The 21,267-nt window shown below is 34.2% G+C and overlaps 1 protein-coding gene across 9 annotated transcripts in view; it reads right to left on the bottom strand.

Annotated features, from left to right (window-relative positions):
* LOC131663661 (glycogenin-1) overlaps positions 1 to 21,267 on the bottom strand; it is an 895,804-nt gene that overhangs the window by 437,519 nt on the left and 437,018 nt on the right. Inside the window, exon 1 of one of the 9 annotated variants that reach the window (XM_058934191.1) lies at positions 11,737 to 11,797. The exons of the other annotated variants lie outside the window; for them this stretch is intronic. The gene's annotated coding sequence lies outside the window, so the exon portion shown is untranslated. Of the gene's footprint in view, positions 1 to 11,736; positions 11,798 to 21,267 lie in introns of those variants that run through there. 9 annotated transcript variants of the gene reach the window in all.

Raw genomic sequence — 21,267 nt, forward strand, 5'->3', positions numbered from 1 at the left:
ACAACTAGAAAAATTAATAAAAATTTTAGAACATTATATAAATGAAGAATTAATAAGGAATTCATGTCAAGATCCATTTTTACTACTGATTGTAGAAGAATTAACAAAACGCAATATAAGTCCGAAAGAAATTTTAGAAGCAGTGAATCTTACTGACAAAGTAGTACAAATTGAAAATAAATTTGAACCAATCATTGAGTCAACCGCGGAAATAATGAAAGACGAGTCAAGAGAATATTTCCAATCTTTGACAAACTCGACAATTGACAATGATAACGAAGACGAAATAAATAAAACAAGAAACGAAATTCCTGTTATAAATTATAAAAATGTTAAATTTTTAATACCAAAATTTAATGAAAAAAGGGATCAAATAACAAATCAAAACGATAAAAGTAGCTATTCGGAATACTTTACACCAAAGTCAACATGCAGATCATTTGTCAACACAAGACCGATTTATCATTCAAATTCACAAAAGGTAACCTGTACAGTACAAAATTCTACAATTAGTATGAGAAATGTAGGTTTGAAAGATATCGTAAATTTCATTCCTAAATACGATGGATACTGTATTCCGCTACATGATTTTCTAGATAGTTGTTGGAAAGCTTATAATGTTATTCCACTTGGAAATCAAGCGGATCTAGCAAGATTAGTTAAAATAAGATTATACGGGGATGCATTAAAAAGTATGCGTGGAAAAGATTTTGAGACAATTAGCGAGATTGTAATGTATTTAAATCAGCTTTTCGAATCAGACAAAACTTTCAATTAACTTTCGGGTGAGCTGGCTATGCTCAAACAAAAAACTTCAGAAAATGTAATAAAATTCTCAAACAGAGTTAAAACAATAGCGCGAGAATTAGTAAGCGCAGCAGTGCGCGAAAAAAGATATAATGTTGGATTTTTAAATCAATTAGAAAAGGATAAAGTCAAGTTTTTTATCCGCGGCTTACACTGGATTATAACAGCGCGTATGGGACAGGCGAAAAATCTTAAAGAAGCAATAACAAATGCGGTAGAGATTGAATGCGACTTCGCAACACAGGAATCCAACGATCTCAACCAGACAGTAAAAGTATTTGCAGAAGCAAAAAAAGAATTAGCAAACATTAAAAGTGTAAAGTAGTAAAAACAGATAACTCACAAGTATGTCAAATTTGTAAGTTGTCAAATCACTTAGCAGTACAAAATTTAGAAACGAAAGATTAAATAGTAACGAAGGCCAAAAGCAAATGAATAGTCAAAATGTAGCCAATAAAGAAAGAATGAGCCAGCAAATAACTCCGCTGCAATCAAATCAGAACTCTGCATCAAAAAATCAATACCAGGAAAATTTTAATTTTAATAATCGCGGATCAGGAAATCCAAACAGAGATCCAACAATTTGTAATTATTGCGGTATTAAAGGTCACTGGAAAATTAGATGTAACAAAAGAATTTTTAATGAACAAAAAAAACAACAACAGGGAAATGCCAATGGTTTCCAGGTGACGGGCGCGACCGGGGAAACGACCAGCCAGACGGAGCGCCAAGCTTAAGTAAGAATACAAAGAAATTAGAAGTAACGAAAAGACTGATGTTGTTATACTTGAATAGTAAGTCAGCAACTTTCATTTTAGAAGATAAAAATCAAAATATTAGTCTTTCTATCATGTTAGATACTGGTAATGGACCATCTCTACTGAAATGGCCTAAGAAACCTAACGAAGCATATCTGAACGAATTGAATAGTTTAGAGTTTCGAGGTACTACACATAATAGTGTAGTAACATTAGGAAAAATAAATATTAGAATAAAAAATTTAGAATTCGAATTTCATATGGTACCCGATGATTTACCTATTGAAGAATACGGACTAATCGGCAGTGAATGTTTGCGTAAATTCAACGCTAAAATAGATTATAAAAACAATATTTTAAAAATCACTGATAAAGTGTTTTGTTTATCCACAAACAATACAACTGCTGATAATCAATATATAACATTGTAGGATGATAATAGTTTTTCAAAATCAATAACACCTGCTCTTACCGTTAGCACCAGGAAGTGATGTAAATAACGAACAATTATAAATCATCGTGAAAAGATGGGAATTAAGGTATGAAAACGATCAACAACAGTATGTAGAATATATTCCTTGACCATCTGAAGGATGTAGTAGAATGGAGATGCAAATATGGATAGATTATTTGGTTGCATATTTCCATGGAGAACGAATCAAATGCGGGAGAAAATATGCAGAATTTGTCCAACTGCCTTATGGAGGTAGGGGTTTTGCAGATTTATTAACCTACGATAACTGTGTACAATGCTCTCGATCTTTACCTGTGTGGCGTTTCTGTAAGCTATGTATTTTAAAATACTTAAAAAAAAAAGGTGATCACTCACCCACATCTAACAATTGTCCTGAATACTTATACCAACAAAATGTTAGAAAATTTGCAGCTGATAATAACTTGTCAATCCAAGAGGCTCTTAATATTCGGTTTAGGGACTCTCCTCCACGTTATTCTTCTAGATCTTTTGCAATCTTCAAAAAAAAAGAAAATTGCTCACAACTCAATGCCTCCCCCCACTACACCAGCTCATTTCCCTTCTCGTCACTATAAATCACCCAATCTACTACCACTAAATTCATCTCCCTGTCCATCTTCTCCTAACTTTTATGCTACGTACAATCATTCAACAAATTCAACAAACTCAAATACTTCCAATGCTCATTTCATTGATCAAAATTATCCTCACTCTAATCACTCCAAACACATAACTCAGTATATCAACTCATACTCTTCATGTGTATCTCCTCAGTCTCAGCAACACTCATCATTCTCATCAACACATTCTTTTCCTTCTTTACCACCTCTAATGAGCTTACATCAAGCTATAACACTCAAAATACAAGGTCCACGTCATTAATTATACAGGACAGGCTACGACGTGAGAAATCTATGTCCTTACCTTCGTCACCTATCTACCCATCTTTTTGCCATCTCAATGTTGTTAATGGAAATATTGTAATTTTCCTTCTTTTAATATTCAACCAGAACTAGACTATGGTGTGTTTGAAACTTCTAAAGATGCCTCACAGGCTTTATTCATACTATTAGAGATAACAAACAAATTTATTTTACCTTTAATTGCTCAATCTGATGCTAATAATGCAGCTAAACTCAAAGACCTCCTAAGTTCTATTCTCAAAATATGCTCAAATGATGGCTCACACAACTAAAAGTACAAAGATTCTTCGTATTTTTCAATGGAACTGCAACTCTTTTTTTCAAAGACGCCTTTTTCTCGAAGGCATTTCCGATGATTTCAATGGCGTTGATAACCTCTCTAAGTCTCCTGGGCAGGGAATCCGTAAAATTTCTAAAATAAGGTGGCCTTTCTATCAATGCAGCCCAACTTTGTGTAACTCTTTGCTCTAGAGCTTGTTAATTGTTTGCGGTTCCACTCTCTAACCATTTCTGCCCAGACGTTCTCAATAACATTCATGTCTGGAGAGCGTGGAGACAGAGGTAACCGTCGTAGACGAGGTTGCTGGGCTGTGTACCACTTTCTGAGTAGTGTACATAGGTGAATTATTCTCAGTAACAAAGATTGGATCATCATCTTGATGTTACGTCTCAAGACGTATCTTTACTCATTTACATTCTTTAAAAGTGCAATCCCGAATTTCGCAAAATTAAAACTATATACACGTCCACCAGAAAACGATACGGCAGCAAAACACAAAGACCCTACTCAGCATTACACAACACACAATGAACTCAAAAAGAAAATTACTCAACTACACAAGAAACATCAGCGATTTATTGAGCACAAATTTACGTATATAAGATGAACCACTCGAGAGGTAATCCAGCAATTATCGTTACTCCGTACACGTCAGTTCGACAATTGACGAATAAACTCTACATATCGACACTACAGTCGCGTGCAAGCCTGTTCGACAATTTGGCTAACTACTCAACTATTATTTGTCAAACTACATTATTTGATTTCAATAAATACGCGATCCATTAAAAGTGAGAACGTGCGATTTCATTATTGAACCCATCCAAATATCAAGATCTACGATACGGAAAATACTCTAGAAACTGTAAGTATAACAAAATAAATAAATACATTCATTCTTATTCATACATCGTATATTATTCATTACTTGTGAGCCTCAATCAGCCACTAGTACTATATTGGTATGTTTCGCACATTTGCTATTCGTAGTTTATGCACGAGACGTAACATTGAAACAAGTTATTGATAGCTGGGAGAAAATTGTCATTCAATAATTCCAGGTAAACATTGGCTGACATGCGCCTCTCAATCAAAACTATTCCTCCTGCTCCAAATCCTGTCATCCAACCCCAGTATTCCCTGGTAACGTGTCCGCTATAATGCTTGGATAGAACATAATTTTCATGGTATCGAGTGTTTGGTGGTCTCCAGACACCTGCCCTTCCATCTTTGTGAGACGCAAAAGCTTTCTCATCCATGAAAATAGTTCTTGCCCAATCATTCTGATTACGAGCTAAGTTTACCCTTGCAAAGTTGATTCTTTCATTCCTGTCATTCACTCTGAGAGCTGTCTTTTTTGCTGCTTTATAGTAATTTAAATTGCTTCTTTTTTTCAAATTATTTCTAATATTTTTTTCATTTACATCTAAATTTAAGCGCTATGGTAGTTTACTAACTGGATGAAATGGATTTGCTCTCTAAGTCTTGTAGACAGGAAGCTTGGTCCTGGAGTAACATGTCTTGGTCCTTTGGTTTGGTTGAGGAAATTTGCAAAAACAAGGTCAGCTTGTTTATGCTGTCAAAGGGGGACCCGTTGTAAACATAGGTCCCTAGATTACAGTCTTGCAAATGTTGGTCCCAATTGGAAAGATACACCGCTCTTCCACAGAACCAATGCGTTCTTAGTACATTTCTGTTTTGATATTGGCAAATGGTCCTATGTGCATCTAACTCTGTTTTGGTAACATAGTGTCTGCAGGCACTATGAAAGACGTACATGGACCTGTTCCGGAGTTTGGTTGTCACATGTCGAGGTGGCGAATGTTTCGCCTTATAACATTTATTTAAGTTGGTTAGTGCCGAAGTGACACTCCGACTAAATACGTATTTGATTACCCACACAGCACCGAAAGTTGCAGCAAGGTTGCTGTAAGGTTTCATGAAATGTTTTAAACTTTTCTGCAACCTTTCATTGCAATATTGTTGAAACATTGATATGTCCGTGCAACTGAGCCCCCGGAAATATTTCATGAAATATTGTGGCATGTATTTTATGAAAAATTTGGGGAATATTCCGTAAAATATTCGTACAACCTTGTAACAAACCTTACAGAAACATTGCAATAAATGTTCCAGCAATGTTTCGTGGTATGTGCATGAAACCTTTAATCGAAACATTACTGAAACATTGATATGTCCGTGCAACTGAGCCCCCGGAAATATTTCATGAAATATTGTGGCATGTCTTTTATGAAAAATTTGGGGAACATCTCATGAAATATTCATACAACTTTGCAACAAACCTTACAGAAATATTGCAATGAATGTTCCAGCAATGTTTCGTGGTATATGCATCAAACCTTTTATCAAAACATTGCTGAAACATTGATATGTCCGTGCATCTGAGTCCCCAGGAATATTTCATGAAATATTCAGGCAAGTTTTCATGAAAAATTTGTGAAATACTTCAGGAAACATTGCAGGAACTTTCCAGGCAATGTTACGTTAAACTCTCTGGCAATGTTTGTGCGGTATTGGTTGGAAGATTTAAGAAATTTTCAGAGCAACTTTACGTAAAACTCTCTGGCAATGTTTTTGCGGTATTGGTTGGAAGATTCAAGCAATTTTCCGAGCAATTTTACATAAAACTTTCTGGCAATGTTTCTGCGGTATTGGTTGGAAGATTTAAGCAATTTTCCGAGCAATTTTACGTAAAACTTTCTGGCAATGTTTCTGCGGTATTGGTTGGAATATTTAAGCAATTTTGGGAGCAATTTTACGTAAAACTTTCTGGCAATGTTTCTGCGGTGTTGGTTGGAAGATTTAAGCAATTTTTGGAGCAATTTTACGTTAAACTCTCTGGCAATATTTGTGCGGTATTGGTTGGAAGATTCAAGCAATTTTCCGAGCAATTTTACGTAAAACTTTCTGGCAATGTTTCTGCGGTATTGGTTGTAATATTTAAGTAATTTTGGGAACAATTTTACGTTAAACTTTCTGGCAATGTTTCTGCGGTGTTGGTTGGAAGATTTAAGCAGTTTTCCGAGCAATTTTACGTAAAAATTTCTAGCAATGATTCTACGGTTTTGGTTGAAATATTTAAGCAATTTTCGGAGCAATATCACGTAACGTTTTATGGCAATGTTTTCTGCGATTCTCGTTGCAAGATTATTCGAATATTCTCAATTAAGTCTTTTTCAATCTATTTGAGCAATATTATAAAAAGTTTTCTAACAGTATTCTTCGGTCCTTAGTTGATTGACAAGTGGTCATTCAAAAAACATTGCCATAAAATATTTCATAAATTTTCATAGTAATATTGCTTGTAACTTTTCGTGATTTGGTATAGAAATATTTTAATGTATTATAGATATTGATAGAAAAGAAGATATAATTTCTAAAAAAAGTGAGGAATGTACTATACCTTGAAATTTTAAAATCATATTGATATTGGTCAATTTGTCAAGTTTTACATTCGATTTTATTGATTCGCAATTTCAAATACAATGGAAACAGTGTTTGATTATTGATATGAATTGACATCTTTCAGTCTAACGTATTTGAAGTAATGATTTATGTTTAAATGTGTTATAAGTATCATTTCTTATTATTGTATTCTTAGAGTTCCTAGTTGTAAGTTTATGGTATCATTTTATTATTATCTCCTTAGATATTGATATCTTCTCCCTCAGATTCTTCATCCAATAAATCAAGTTGCAATGGCTTAAATTGCTCCGATTTGCGATTCGGTTTCCTGCAATATTTTGTGAACAATTAGTATTTTACTCTATATACACTTCTTTAATTATTTAAATTAATTATCATAAAACACATACGATTGGTTACGCTTGAGCCTTGTTCCAGCATGGTCCAAAAAACTAGATAACGATTTTTTGATATCTTCGTCCGTAGCGGTCGAGAAAGACTTTTTTGCAGCCGCTAAATTTATGACATAAAACGAGGTTTTAAATAATGAATATTTATGGGTATGAGAATATTATATGTTTAGAAAAAACTTACTATAAATGAAGTTGCAGATATTAAGCTTAGAAAAACATTTGTTCTTAACTTCGTCTTTAGACTTTCGCCCATAGAAGCTATAGTTCTGTAGAACTTCATCAGTGATAATTTTTGGCATCATATTATGGAATTCACACCTCCTACTCCTTGAAGATACTTAATCTGAAATATTCAACAAAGTACAACATCTACATGAGTAATATAAAACTAATTTTCTTTATAAACCTTTTAATAATAAATCGTAAGCCAATAATTAACCATTCACTTTAATAAATATATTTTCAAAAATATTGATGAAGCAGGTATTGGACGCTGCATATTGTGACCGCGGACAAGAAAGTGATCATATGTGGGAGAGAAAGAAGAAAGGAGGCACAATAAGGAGAATACAAAGTGTAAAGACTGAAATTTGCAGACGATATGTACTAACTGTAGACACGCCTAGGGGTCTACAGAAAATGCCGAAAAGTACGGAAAGGTAAAATAGAAGAAACGGGATGGAGATGAATGTGAAAAAACTATAGCGATAATAGTCAGAAGAGAGGGCAAATTGGAGAGAAGAGTTATTGAAGTTGTTACTAAATATAGTACTATAGAAAGAAAATGGAAATAGTGAACAAGTACAAGTACTAAAGATTGAGTACACTTCATTCAGAAATAAAAATATTACTATAATGATGAAACAAGCTATAAGATGCAGTGTAGAAAAAAGATTTTAAATCTCGTGAATAGCAATAAAAAAAAATTACGCGCACACACATGCACACTCTTATAATATAAAAAATTACGATGACAAAGTAGGAATTTTGCCATCACATCATTTTTATAAGGACTGAAAAGATATAAATTCATTCTTTTCCATACCAGTCAAAAATACTCCAATATAACTACTTTATCAATTAATCTCCGGATACCTAATCCTATAACATGATATATAGAGAAGCTATATAGTTGTTCATATATTTTGGGCTATATTATGTTGTATTACATCGAGAAACAAGTGAAAATGGAAGCGGAAGAGTCTTACGACGGCTTCCTTATCGACTCGAGACTTGATATGACATGAATAGCGCCAAATATACTTCAGTTTTAGCACTTTTAAGCTGATTTTCAACTTCAATCAAATCATGATAAAATATCTTAGATCATAAATATAGACAAGTTCATTTTAAAAGGATATTGACATTATATATTTTATAATATAAATAAAAAATATAAAATTACAATAAATCTTTGAGAAAAATACTTATTTAAAATACTTTATTATTTAAATATCTTTGGAATCAAAGTTTTAAAGAAATGTCAATTTAGTTTTAGAAATCTTATCTAAAAACTCCCTTTTGAAGGGAGTGTTACATTAAGATGTACGCCATAAATGTACATGCTAGAAGATTGGAAGTCATCTCCAAATCGAATAAAATACTCGTATGTAAAGAGCCTCCAAGTACAACTGAAAATATGCAAGAAAAAAAAAATATGCAAAATAATAAGAAAAAAGGATAGTTATCTTTTTTAATCATAAAATGTAGTCATACAGGACACCGTAGATATGTTTTCAGAATATTAATAAATAATACTGAAAACAGCTTGAATAATAGAATAAGAGCATACCTACTGGTCTACCCGCATTGAAAAAGTAAACGCCTCGTTTATTTTGCTCTTATTCGCGATCATCCGTACTAACTTTTAATATTACTCCCATAAAAAAACAGGCCAACAAGAAACAAATTCCAAACATCGGACACAATGCTTCCAAAGTAATTTGATGCGCTGACTTCGAATATCTAACCTCAATAATGATTTGTCGCGCTAGGTTTCCGAGATATTTTAGACTAGAAATGTGAAAATCAAGTTTTTTATGTTTACACTAGTGGAACACTTGTCCGGTGCATCGGGATTAAATGCTACAACCAGTGAAGGTTTTTAGTTATAATATTAGAAGATTCAGTAAACTTGAAAAGGTATCAGAGGCATATTAAATTGACTTGACCGAACTGCAAAAAACCCACTAGCCAAACTACAGGACTTTTTGTAAAGACAACTGCAAAATTTTTTATGGAAGGGATATGGGGTTATAGTTTTAGAAGGAGAAAGTAAGTAGTTTCCAATGACCTCCTTAGTGCACTGTAGAATATTTCGGAAACCTACGGGAACAATTCTGAGACAACATTTAAACTCAGTATATCAAATTGCTTCGGAAACGTAGTGTTTGATCTCTGAAACTGTCTTTGTCAACTTTGCCAATCTGCATAATTTGAAACTATACAACCCGGTATTATTACAAAGTGAACGTTCAGCGACTGAATCCGGCTTTAAAACTAGAGGTTACTATTTAAAACAAACAAAGTAGTTTTTGAAGACGACCTCTAAGGTCCAAAGCAAGGTTACTGTAGTACAGCTTTCTACTAAAAGGTTTTTTGATGGTAATATCGACTTTCTATAAATATGTGTGCGTAAATAAAAATGGAACAAGATATGCATATATATATATATATGCATTGACAATGTGTTAATGTATGAAAGTAATAACGTGTTTACATTTGTATACGTACCACTATCTTTGCGAATTTCTTACTTAATAATTTTTCTTCTACTCTATCCACTTTTTTGTTTACATTAGTTTCTTCTGCATCAATGGGAAAATAATCGTTTAGCAATTCAATATTTTCTTTCATAACTGGGTTACTATCCGATACAATGTCCTTTCTGTTGGATGATTTTGAATATTTTAAATTTCTATCTTGTTTTACTGCAATCTTCGGGACCTCGGGCCCGTAATTAGATAATCTGTGATAAGCGATAAACCAAAGCGCTCGGTCCGCTGCCGCGCGGTGAGCGCGCGGCGCTCTATACGGCGCGCCGCTTACGACAGGTAAGCGCTCTCATTTATCGTTTGTCACAGATCATTTTGTTGGTGACGACGAAATGTTATGATAGTTGTAAAAAGTACTTTTTTCATTGAAAGTGCATAAGTCGACCCGCACTGTTCAACAATTAATCGACATTTTCAATAGCCAAATAGTTTTGATTTTTAAAATGGTTATACCATCGGATTCCATAGGCTTTTTTCATATAAAAAACAGTCATAACAGTTCGCTCACCGCGCGGCAGCGGACTGAGCGCTTCGGTTTGTCGCTTATAACATATTATCTAATTACGGGCATCGAGATCTCAAAACTGATTTCAATAGAAAAAAAAGACCAAGGAATCCAATGGAACCAAAATTTTTAAAAAAGAAACTATGGATCTATGAAAAAAATGCAATTGTTTATTTAAAGTTCAAAAATCATAAAAAAGAAAAAATTTCTAGTTTCCATCATCATGTTCTTCAATTACATATTTTTGCAATAAAGCTCATTGCGATATCTTTACTAGAAACGAAGTAATCGACAAAAATTCGAAAATTTTTAATTGTCAATAACTTTTGGACAAATCAATATTTTGACTTGAAAATTGGTACAGATGTTTATCTTTATGTTGTTAACAAGCTTACTAAGTTTCATCAAAATCAGTTGACTGGTCGCTTTTCGCATGCTAAAATAGCTGGGAAACAGGCATATACAGATGAAAGTTACGAAAATTTAATACTATACCATATATCTGTTTTAATGTAGGGTTCTCATTCGCCTCTACATGATAGCTATCAACAATTTGATCTCGCGAGCTTACAGCGTTGCTTGTGCCATTACTCGAGGATGAGAGAATATCGCTACCAAATTGTAGATTTTCATTCTGATTTACAAGAGCCCCAATTTCTAATGGGTCATGCTCTTCAGACCCTTTATCACTATCGTTAGAAGATAAATTTTTCTCGCAATCTACTTGTTCCAGAGCAATGCGTTTTGCGGGCTCAACAAAATCACTTGGAAGACTTTTTTTGTTTCGCCTTTTTCTACTATCCTTCAGTTTTTCAGCATCGCTTGGATCTGAGACATGCTCGATTCCATTCAAATTTTTTTCTTTCACTGCAGTTGTGTAATCTTCTATAACATCAAAATAGACAACAATGCGTTATTATCAAATTATACTGGTTAGCGTTGAAATAATATTTTTTATAAACATTTAGCTCTACTATGTTGAACTGGAAAGTTGTTTGAGTAATAGAAGTGGAAAATACTTGATAGCATAATTAATTGAGAATTTACAAAGATTAAGGGTGAGAACGAGACCCTGCAAGAATTTGGAAGATAACTGCTATGAAGACAAGGATTTTTGTTAAGTCCGTGTTAAGTTCTCTCTATATAATCAAGCTAGAAAAAGAAATACAAACAAGTAATATATGAGGTACTAAACTGAAGTGCACCGATCAGAAGGAAAAGAAAAGATAGATAATACGCATTATTATTAAACCAAGATCTAGTTATAGAAGAAAGAACTAGCAAATATGAAATGGTAGCAACAAGATCGTCAGAATGTAGTAACTGAAAGAATAGTTTAAGTTAACTTCAGGAATAAGTAATGACAGATACTCACTACATAACTTGATAAGTTTTGTAATAGGCTTCTCAATATAATCTTCACCTACATCGTCATCAGCAATTATTGTCTGTTTAATATCTATAGTTGAATCAGATGGAGGAAACATATATCGTGAATGATCAGAGTTTATCCAGCGTATCGGTATGATTAACTTTTCATGGTTTTCATCTAGAATGAGTGCGTAACGACGCGTCATGTTTACAGTCTACAATTTATAAAATTGATGATGAAAATACAAAACATGAAGTAAAAAATACAAATATACAACTAATTATTCATATTGCATTTGTTTAATAAGTGATGTGAGTTATCAGTGTGATATTTAATAGATATTTGACATATTCATAATTTAAAATATTGGGAAGATTAAAATAAAAATTATTATAAATCTTCAAATGGTAAACATTTTTCAATGAAACGATAGGTTCATTATATTTCACGGTACACCTAGGAGAAATGTAATGAAAAATGATATTACTCTACATTTTCTTTATAGTCCTTGTTTTTGGTGCTCAAAGAAGCTATTTCATGAATCAATGGAAATCGTACAGTTGGCGCATTTTTTTCAACAGCTGAATTCTTTCCAAACCCGTTTTTTAAATAATCTAACCATTTTCATTTCGAGTATTTACAGAAAAATTCCAGTACTGGAAATATAAAGGCTGTCATATAATTTTTGAACATGTAGCAGAATTTGGCAAAGTCAGTCAGCAAGGTACTTATTATAATACATGTTTTTCATTATTAGTTCTATTTAATATTTTTATCGTTATCAATATCAACATTACAAGTCTTGGTTATTTTTTCAAACAAGCAATGGAAGCTGTCCCTTGCGATTTCACAACAATTTGGAATAATTGTCAAGTGACCAATGATAATTCTAAATATTTCGACGATGTTATGAGGGCTACAGTTGTTGACAATACCTCGCATTTAGAAAAAATTGTTTTCCATGATTATTTTGCGTTAAATTGAAGACACATTGCGTTAAAATGTTTTTATTTATGTTATCATCGGCGTTAAGTTCCATATTGTTATAGTAATTTGTTATTATTGTATATAGTAATTTGTAAGGCAATATGAAAAACTACGTGATATGTATCTTTAATTTTATCACTATCAGATATTTCTATCGTTATATTCGCTTAGTTATTGTTCAATACTGTTATTGACTATTTTTCAAAAACTTTTTGTAAATATTAAATGAAAATGGAAAATTATTTGAAAAATTGGTTTGAAACAATTCAGCTGTTAAAAAAAGCTCCAACTGTACGATTTTCATTGCTTCATGAAACTTCTTCATTGAGCACGAAAAACAAGGACCATCAAGAAAATTTAGTGTAATATCATTTTTCATTCAATTTCTTCCAGGCGCATCGTGATTTTCCAACATAACATTCGATAATTTTTTATACCAATTAAAGTAAAAATACATAAATAGTATACGCATATGTCACGGGTGTATATCCAACCAGGAAAATATTTTGGACTCATCATATGTACGTTGAATATTAATCGAATATTCTAGTTTTTTCTCAAAACAAAGATCTTTTATGTCTGATAAGAAAATAGAAAATAAATCGAACAATACGTAAAAAAATTGACTATCGCCTTACATAAGATGGACCGCATTGACTAGTACCATTAGCGAATGGAATGATAATAAGAGCAACCCCTTAGAGTCAATCCAGTCTTGTGTCTTATAGTCTTTTGATATCCATTAGACATCTGTTCATTGATTTAATTAGATTTAATCCTGGAGTCAAAAAATGTTGACTAGCAGCAGTGTCAGAGAATGCAGATAAAACAAGGACAGCCCCTTCGGTACTTCAATTTCATATTACAACTACTTTTTCCAACATTGCATCCAAATGATTATCGTGTCGAGAAAGTTTACTTCGACAGATATGAGTTCTTGGATTGAATCTATGGGCAGGTCAGGGGAATAATCGTTAATCTCGACTGTGGCCATGCGCTACAATTTCAAAGTGCATAAAAAAAATAAAAAAGTATTACCAATAATATAAAAACTGTTAGTGGAAAACGTTGATTTAGGATCTGCAGATATAATAGACAATGAAGAGAGAAAAAAGACTATTCCTTAAGTCATATTAATTTCTTGCTATTACTATAGTGCGTCATTACTAAATTGACATAACAAAACATTCTATTTTCGTGTCGAAAGTCATGATAGTATAAAAATTATGTTACAAATATTGTAGCATTCTGAACGGATCGTAAAAAGCAAGTGAAAATGATAAATAATCATTCAGAATTGTTAAAATTTCTTTTGTTACTTCAACTCCCGGCAGATCAATGGTATGTAAAAACGTTCGTCCTTCATTATTTTTTGTTTTGGAAACCATTATTTGATTTTTCAAAAGTGCAGTTATAATGTGTGGCCCTATGTCTGGTAATGCATAATAAATACATGAGAATTTTAATGTTTTAGAATGCTTAAGCATTAGTTTTACACCTTCTTGGCACTTATATATATTCCAAGACGAGTTAAAATGCTACGGAAAATTAATTTGCTCTAAGATAAATTGTCCTGATTTATTGGATGCTTCATAATAATTTATAAAATCCAAAGAAGACAAGTTCTTTGTTAAAATGAAGAGTACATCGACATTTTTCATGATGCCTTCGTACAGTAAGGACGTTTTTGTTTCTCTTTGTTTTCCATTTGTTATGCAGAACTGATTCGTATTTGCATTTACACAAGTCTGGTGGGGTTCCAGACGCACACGAGCATACTCAATCACATTCTTCGACTGTTTTTGGCTGTAAAAACTCCACTCCAACTTCTTCGTCAAAGCTTTTATCTGTAAACAACATGAAGTCTCTAGATTTTCGCAATAAATTCGTGCTGTACATCCTTTTCTGGAGCAGTAACGAAACAGCGATACTGTACAATCGGAAATTGAATGATCCAACAGCATTTTAATCAAATCACACTTCTTCATGCGTTTATGTATGTTATATATAAAAAAATGGTGCGCAACGCTTTCTTCAACAAAAAGTACTGGATAAGGAGTTAATTTTGGCTCTCTCAAGGCATTAGCACTATTAATGTGGCGGCTTATTCTTCTGTTCATATTTCGTAAATGATTGTTATATTTTTCTGTAATGTATTTCTTATATTCACTCAGTAATATCTCTACGTTTATACAATGAGAACGTTCCTTCAATTTAGTTTCTGGCAAATTTTTTCTATAAAGCTTCACTGACTGGTATAAGCTGTCTAAACGATCCATGATACGATTGTTCGTCGGAACTGAAAATCAATCATAAACTGTAACACAATACTTCATTCTTACGTTAGTATGAAATGACGATTGATTTAATTATCTAGTTTCTACGACCCCCCTCCCCTGTGCCTACAAATGACCGGAACATGCTATTTTTTTTCTTTCCCTATATGTCGAATCCTATCATATTTAAGGTAACAACAAATACATTTTTGTCCATACGCGGAATGACATTTGTTGACAAGCAGCACCAGAGATCTAAGTAAAAAACAAGGATAGCCCCTTCAGTATACTTGTCACTCGTACTATTTATTATCAAAAATCAAACGTATGAACTAATGGATATGTTATAAATCCCTCAGTACATGGAATTTTAAATACTTTAGCATGTATTTCATTACAAGGCCATTCTTCTATATGACTGGTTTCTTGTACAATGTGAATGCCTAAAGAACTGCTTTGAAGTCCCACTGTATTGAATAAACTTCTTTTCATTTCGTATGTATTACCAACGACATATATATTTTCATTATTTTTCAAAATACTGACAATCTTTATGATGGAACCATCAGCGATTATGACGCAATCATTTCTATCATCTGTAATATCAATTTTAAACGTTCCAGCTTTTAAAATCTTATAATATTGTGTATTTGGACGATTACCGACATCTATAGCCATAGTAGTTAACTTTTCAACAGAAAATTTACTGGTATCGATAGTACGTTGATTTCTCAAATTCTTCATTAACTCATATTCTGAAAATCTTCGTGAAATTTGCTGCAACGGTTTATCACCTTTTCTTATCAATTTCTTAAGAGAACAGATGTAATTTTCAAAAGGAAATGCACTGAAACTTTCAACGGTGCCAAAATTTTCGACGTCTTTATATAAATGTCCGAAATTATGCATATTATAGCTAACGTTTCGCTTACCATACAAATGTTGAAATTCATAAATAAACTTCGTTGTTAAAGATTGGCAATATTTCATGCTATCAGTTTCACGAACCAATTTCTTGTTATTAAATATTATCATTAATATATGAAGTTTTAAAAAGTTATGATAGATCTGTGGATGAAGAACATCATGAAGTATAAATGATCCGAAATATAACAATAAATGTCTGAATTCGGTCGCCATCCATTTTTTCCAATACTTCAAAGATCTTGAACGCCTATTGAATTCAAATGGTAAAATATGTTTCAAACTTTCTAATCTTGTTGAAACTTTGTTGATATCTTCAGATGACAATTTGTAGACTTTTCTTTTTCTTTGACTATCACCTATCCAAAGTCTAACCAACTGCTTCATTACACCCTAATACACCAAGTGCATACAATCCAAAGGTACATTGGAAATCGGACCAAAATAAGGTAACTGACTTAAAATAGTTTCTCCTCGTTGATGATTGTCAATATAATGCATACTTTTGAATTCGTCATCTTTTCTCAATAAATTACAACAGTATCTGTTCAATTCTTCGATACTGTCTGTTGGAAAACAAACTGATGACAAATATGAACCTTCAATTATACATTTATTGCAACTATAGAAGCCTGAATGTCCCTTTGTACATAAAATAAACGATTTTGCAGGGGCATCCAAAATAAGTCTATCCAATCTTATGCTATACAGTTTTTCTTTACATAAAAATCCATTGTTTATTAAATCTTTCAATTCATCTACGGTCTGCTTTAAAAAAATATTGTGATCATTGGGCTTCAAAGTACCACAATAAATACCAACTGAATATACGGCCTCCAGTTCAAAATCTTTCATTGATATAATCCACAAGCCTTTTTCGGATGAATTACCAACGAGTGGAGCTCCATCAATATTCATTGAAATTTTTACAGTATCAAAAACGTGTTTACGTGAAAGACGATCATCGATAATAATTTGTATGTTCTTTGCTACACCTAGATGAACATATTGACCACTATCCATGTCAACAATATTATTTGTTACTCTAGAGGTTTTTAACAAGGTACGTGGATCTTTAGAGAACTTTGTACTAGTATACTTGTTTAGTATTTCGAGTAATGATTTAAGATGTCCTTGTTTAATTCCAAAATCATTTGCCCAAGAGATTATTTCTTCATGAAATCTCTTATCGTTATCGGTTACAGCACCCAACGTCACTTTATTAAAATCAATTAGTTTATCCGTATCTGAATCTGAAATACTTTCTGCATCGCTGTCACTGTAGCGATATATATCAGAAGAACAGGAAGATTCGGTGTCGGAATCACTTCCATCACAGTTACTATTATTCGAATTATGTAAAATATTATAGGCAGCTTCACTTTCATCAATCCTTTTTGAAGAATCGACATTAACATCGACAGTTATCAAATTGAAGGCGAGTTCATGAGATTCATCTCTGCTATTGTCTTTCATTCCGACGTATTCAAAACTATCTTGTTCATTTGTATTATGTGCAGTTATGGTATTGGCAGGTGAAGTCGATGACCCGCTGTCATTATTAGATTTCTTCGATATAACATATTTGGAAATCCCATCATCTTGTTCGACAGTTTCATCATAAGATAGTGTATTGCTAGGAATCTTCGTTTGGGCATTTTGAAAAGAAGACTTATTACAAATGGATTCAATAGTCTCAAGGTCTTTTTGGGTATTTTGATTTGATAATCTTCTTATCTGTCGATCGCTTAACTGAGGCACTCTTCTTCTTCTCTTTGGCATTATAGTATTGAGCCAACTAAAATGGAAGGTAACAAAAAGACACGTATGTAATTATAGTCCAACATGTCCAACATGTAGTTATAGTCCAAGCAACCTGGTAACCAAGAGGTTGAAAGTAAACATAATAAGGAGTGCTTCTCCGAATAATGGTGTGTATTACACGAATTGAATGTCAATTGATCATTGAATGTTTTTATTTCTACCATATGCTTGGACTATTATACATGTGTGACTTCACGTCAAGACGCAGACACAACTTTTTTCAATTTTTTATTGTACCAATCTTTATTAGGTACTGGAGTATTTGACATCGATATATTTGGAAGTAACGACGGTTCATCAAGGAGACAAACGAGAGACGCGAGGACAAGAGCATAAGTGTACGCGACATTAAGCATGGAAGTCAAATGGGGAGGAATAGCCACGTGATACAAGATTGATGAAGTAGATGATAAAGAGCAATAACCCAAACTAAACTAACTAAACTACAAGTGCTTAGATGCGCGATCATAATGTAAAGCAAAATTAATATGCAACGTGTGTAAAAAAACATTATATATTATTGTACATTTGTAGACAAGAAGAAAACCGAGACTGTTGGGGCGGTCGAAAGGAACGCTATAGTTCAAAAACATCATGTTTCTGATAAACAAAACGGATGCAAATATTATAAACTGTGTCGTCACAAGAGAGAACCGAGAATATGGTAGATGCGAAAATATCAGAAACAACCGAAGACACTGTGAGCAAATAATACGTGATGATTCGCGACGTGACTAACTGAAAGAAAAAGATTGTTGTAAGTGGTCCTAATGACTATGAAGAGTCCAGAGAAAACGCTTAATATATTTACCTTACTCGATGAAAGATCAGCAATAACGTTAACTAACGCGAAGTTTGCGAGGTAATGGAGACTGAAAGGGGAAAGATGAATTGCGTAATATCACGTGGATGACGGAAAGCGCGATACATCTGGAATTAGCACCTACACTCAATCCAAATTCCGCGATCATGGCAGCACGGCGATTAACGGGAGGAGGAGTTTTCCACGAAAAATGTATAGTGATAATGGCACAATTTTCGTACAGGCAAATAAAGAATTGAAGGAAGCAATGCGAATTTTGGATTTCCCAGAAGTAGGAAGAGTTCGCTAAAACTAATCGTTTTCGCCGTCATTTTAACCTGCCAGACGCACCGCATGTGGAGGGAGCACGGGAGTGGCTAACTTTAAGATTACTTTGCATCATTTTCTAAACGAAGTAAATTCACGTCCACTAATACACAGACACATACGTGCCCATAGATCCTGAAAAGGAAGTCCTGACGCTTAATCACATTTGATTGCCGATCATCAACATCAACGGGTTGTCCGCGATTTGAAAAATATAAAATCCAAAAATTTAGTTAGCGGAAAATCTTGGAACTAGCTCAACATCTAGCCAACGGATTCTGGAAAAGATCGATGCATGTTATATACAATAAAGCTTCGATTTAAAAAAAAATACGTATCTCGCCTCCTATATAACAAAAACACTTTTTTCTATGTCTGCGCCTTGAAACCAGCTTGAAGAATTTCATTTTCATAAATTAGAAGTAAATGACCCAGTTTTCGACCGGGTACCAGTAATTGACCAGTTTGTGTAAAAATCATTATTAATACATATCAACGAATTGACGAACATAAAATAAATTTTATTATTATTCTGGAGGTTCAAATTTTTGGATCCGATTTATTAAATATTTTGCATGAAAAAAAATTTTATTCGTAAATTAAGAAAGACCACGTAATTCCACCCTTAATTTCTTGTTTCGATTAATTTGCATGTAAACTAATAAACTTAAAGAGGTGCCATCACTGACTTTTTTGTAGAAAATTTAATGCGGAACAACTTTTATTCAAAACTTTTTGCGCTAAAATAAGTAGTTTTCCAACTGCAGAGCAAAATGTGAAAAGAAATGGTGTTTCAAAATTGGTGAAAAAAAAGTATGTGTATATATATATTTTAACATATAGTAAGTGTATCTATATTTTGTGATTTTTCTCTATTTTGTAATAGCGTCGGCGTGCAATGCCGATATATTCACTACTATTACCAATTATTTATAAAGGGGGAAGGCAAGGGAGGCGGTGTATCGCTCCAAGCAAAACAGGAAGGAGAACAGCGGGCAAAATAACTTCACACACAATTCGCTAACACACGTTTATTATAAACGCACTACCACGAGTCCCGACGAGAACACAAATCACTTATTACTATTAACACGCGAACTTATTCTAAACGAGATGACCGGCACGTTAGCGCCATGTCACCTCGCTAACCGGCTCAAACAATTACTTAAATTACACAATGCCGAAAACTACGCCGGCTCGGAAAAGCCTGGCGTAGCGACGCGAACCGTGAGAATCGCCGAGGAAAGACAGAGATATAGAGAGAGAGGAATCGGTGACCTGACCAAATTGGTGGACGTCGCTGTTGCTGGCAGCCTTGAAGGTGTCCCACCGACGGCTAGTCTGGAAAACTCCTCGCTGCTGCGTGGCCGGCGACCTGGCAGAAAAGGCTGTCGGGTTCTGCCTCGATGACGGCTTCTTGCAGGGCAACTGCTGCGTCGCTGGCAGAGGAAGTCCCGTCCGGCCGATCTGCTGAGGAATGCTGACTTCTTCCGGACAAAGGGCAGGCAGCGATGGTCACCAGCTCTCGTACGACTGATTGCTGTCGCGCGCGTCGCGTCACTCTCTGTCGCGAGTGCGTGAGAGCCGGCTTCTCACGCTTTCTCCCACCACTCGCCTAATCGGCGGCACGCGGCAATGCCCGTCGCGACAAGTGCCGCGCGCCAAGCCCAACACTCAAACTATTGCTTTTCTCTCTCTCTCTCTCTCTCTCTCTCTCTCGCACTCTCAATACTCGAGCGCGTCGTCGCGTCCACGGCTTCTCCTTCCACCGCTCTCGTGCGTAGCTGAAAAATAAAAGGGCAGGCATCAGGCACGTGATAACAACGTGCGCTTGATGCCGGCCGTGCGCCTTTGCCTAGGAAGGAGAGGGAGGCAAGCACACGGTGCAGGCCATGACGGGCCTACACCGTCACAATTTCATAAAAATATTAATTGATTTTGTTAACAGAAATAGGAAAAACTCAATCGCTCTTGCTATATTGTGGCAAAAAAACTATGAGCGGTAGTAGGTGAGCATAATTGTAGAGTTCATTTAGGACGAGACTTCGGCAAAACCAGCTCCAGTGGGCGCGTCCTAAATCGCCGCCAGAGGTCGGCCTACACGAGGCTACCCTAGAGCAGTTATACGGCGGCTTGAAACAAGCATACTTTTTTACCTACCTGAGCTCGGCACTCGTGCACCTATAATATACTGCAATTTTATATACCTGTATTGAGGAGATTTTTTTATAGTAGGGTTAAGTTGCTTTAATGTAGACTTGTTCAATTAAAATAATGGCCAAGAGAAAACAAAATTCTAATAATAGAATTGATGATGACAGAATCTGTGCGAAAAAAGGAAAATACAATATTTCACAGTATGGTCAAGATGCTTTGCAAGCAGCATTGGTTAAT

This window comes from Phymastichus coffea, unplaced genomic scaffold, assembly GCF_024137745.1.
Source record: "Phymastichus coffea isolate CEN01 unplaced genomic scaffold, Cenicafe_Pcof_1.1 PCOF00037, whole genome shotgun sequence".
Classification (NCBI taxonomy): Eukaryota; Metazoa; Arthropoda; class Insecta; order Hymenoptera; family Eulophidae; genus Phymastichus; species Phymastichus coffea.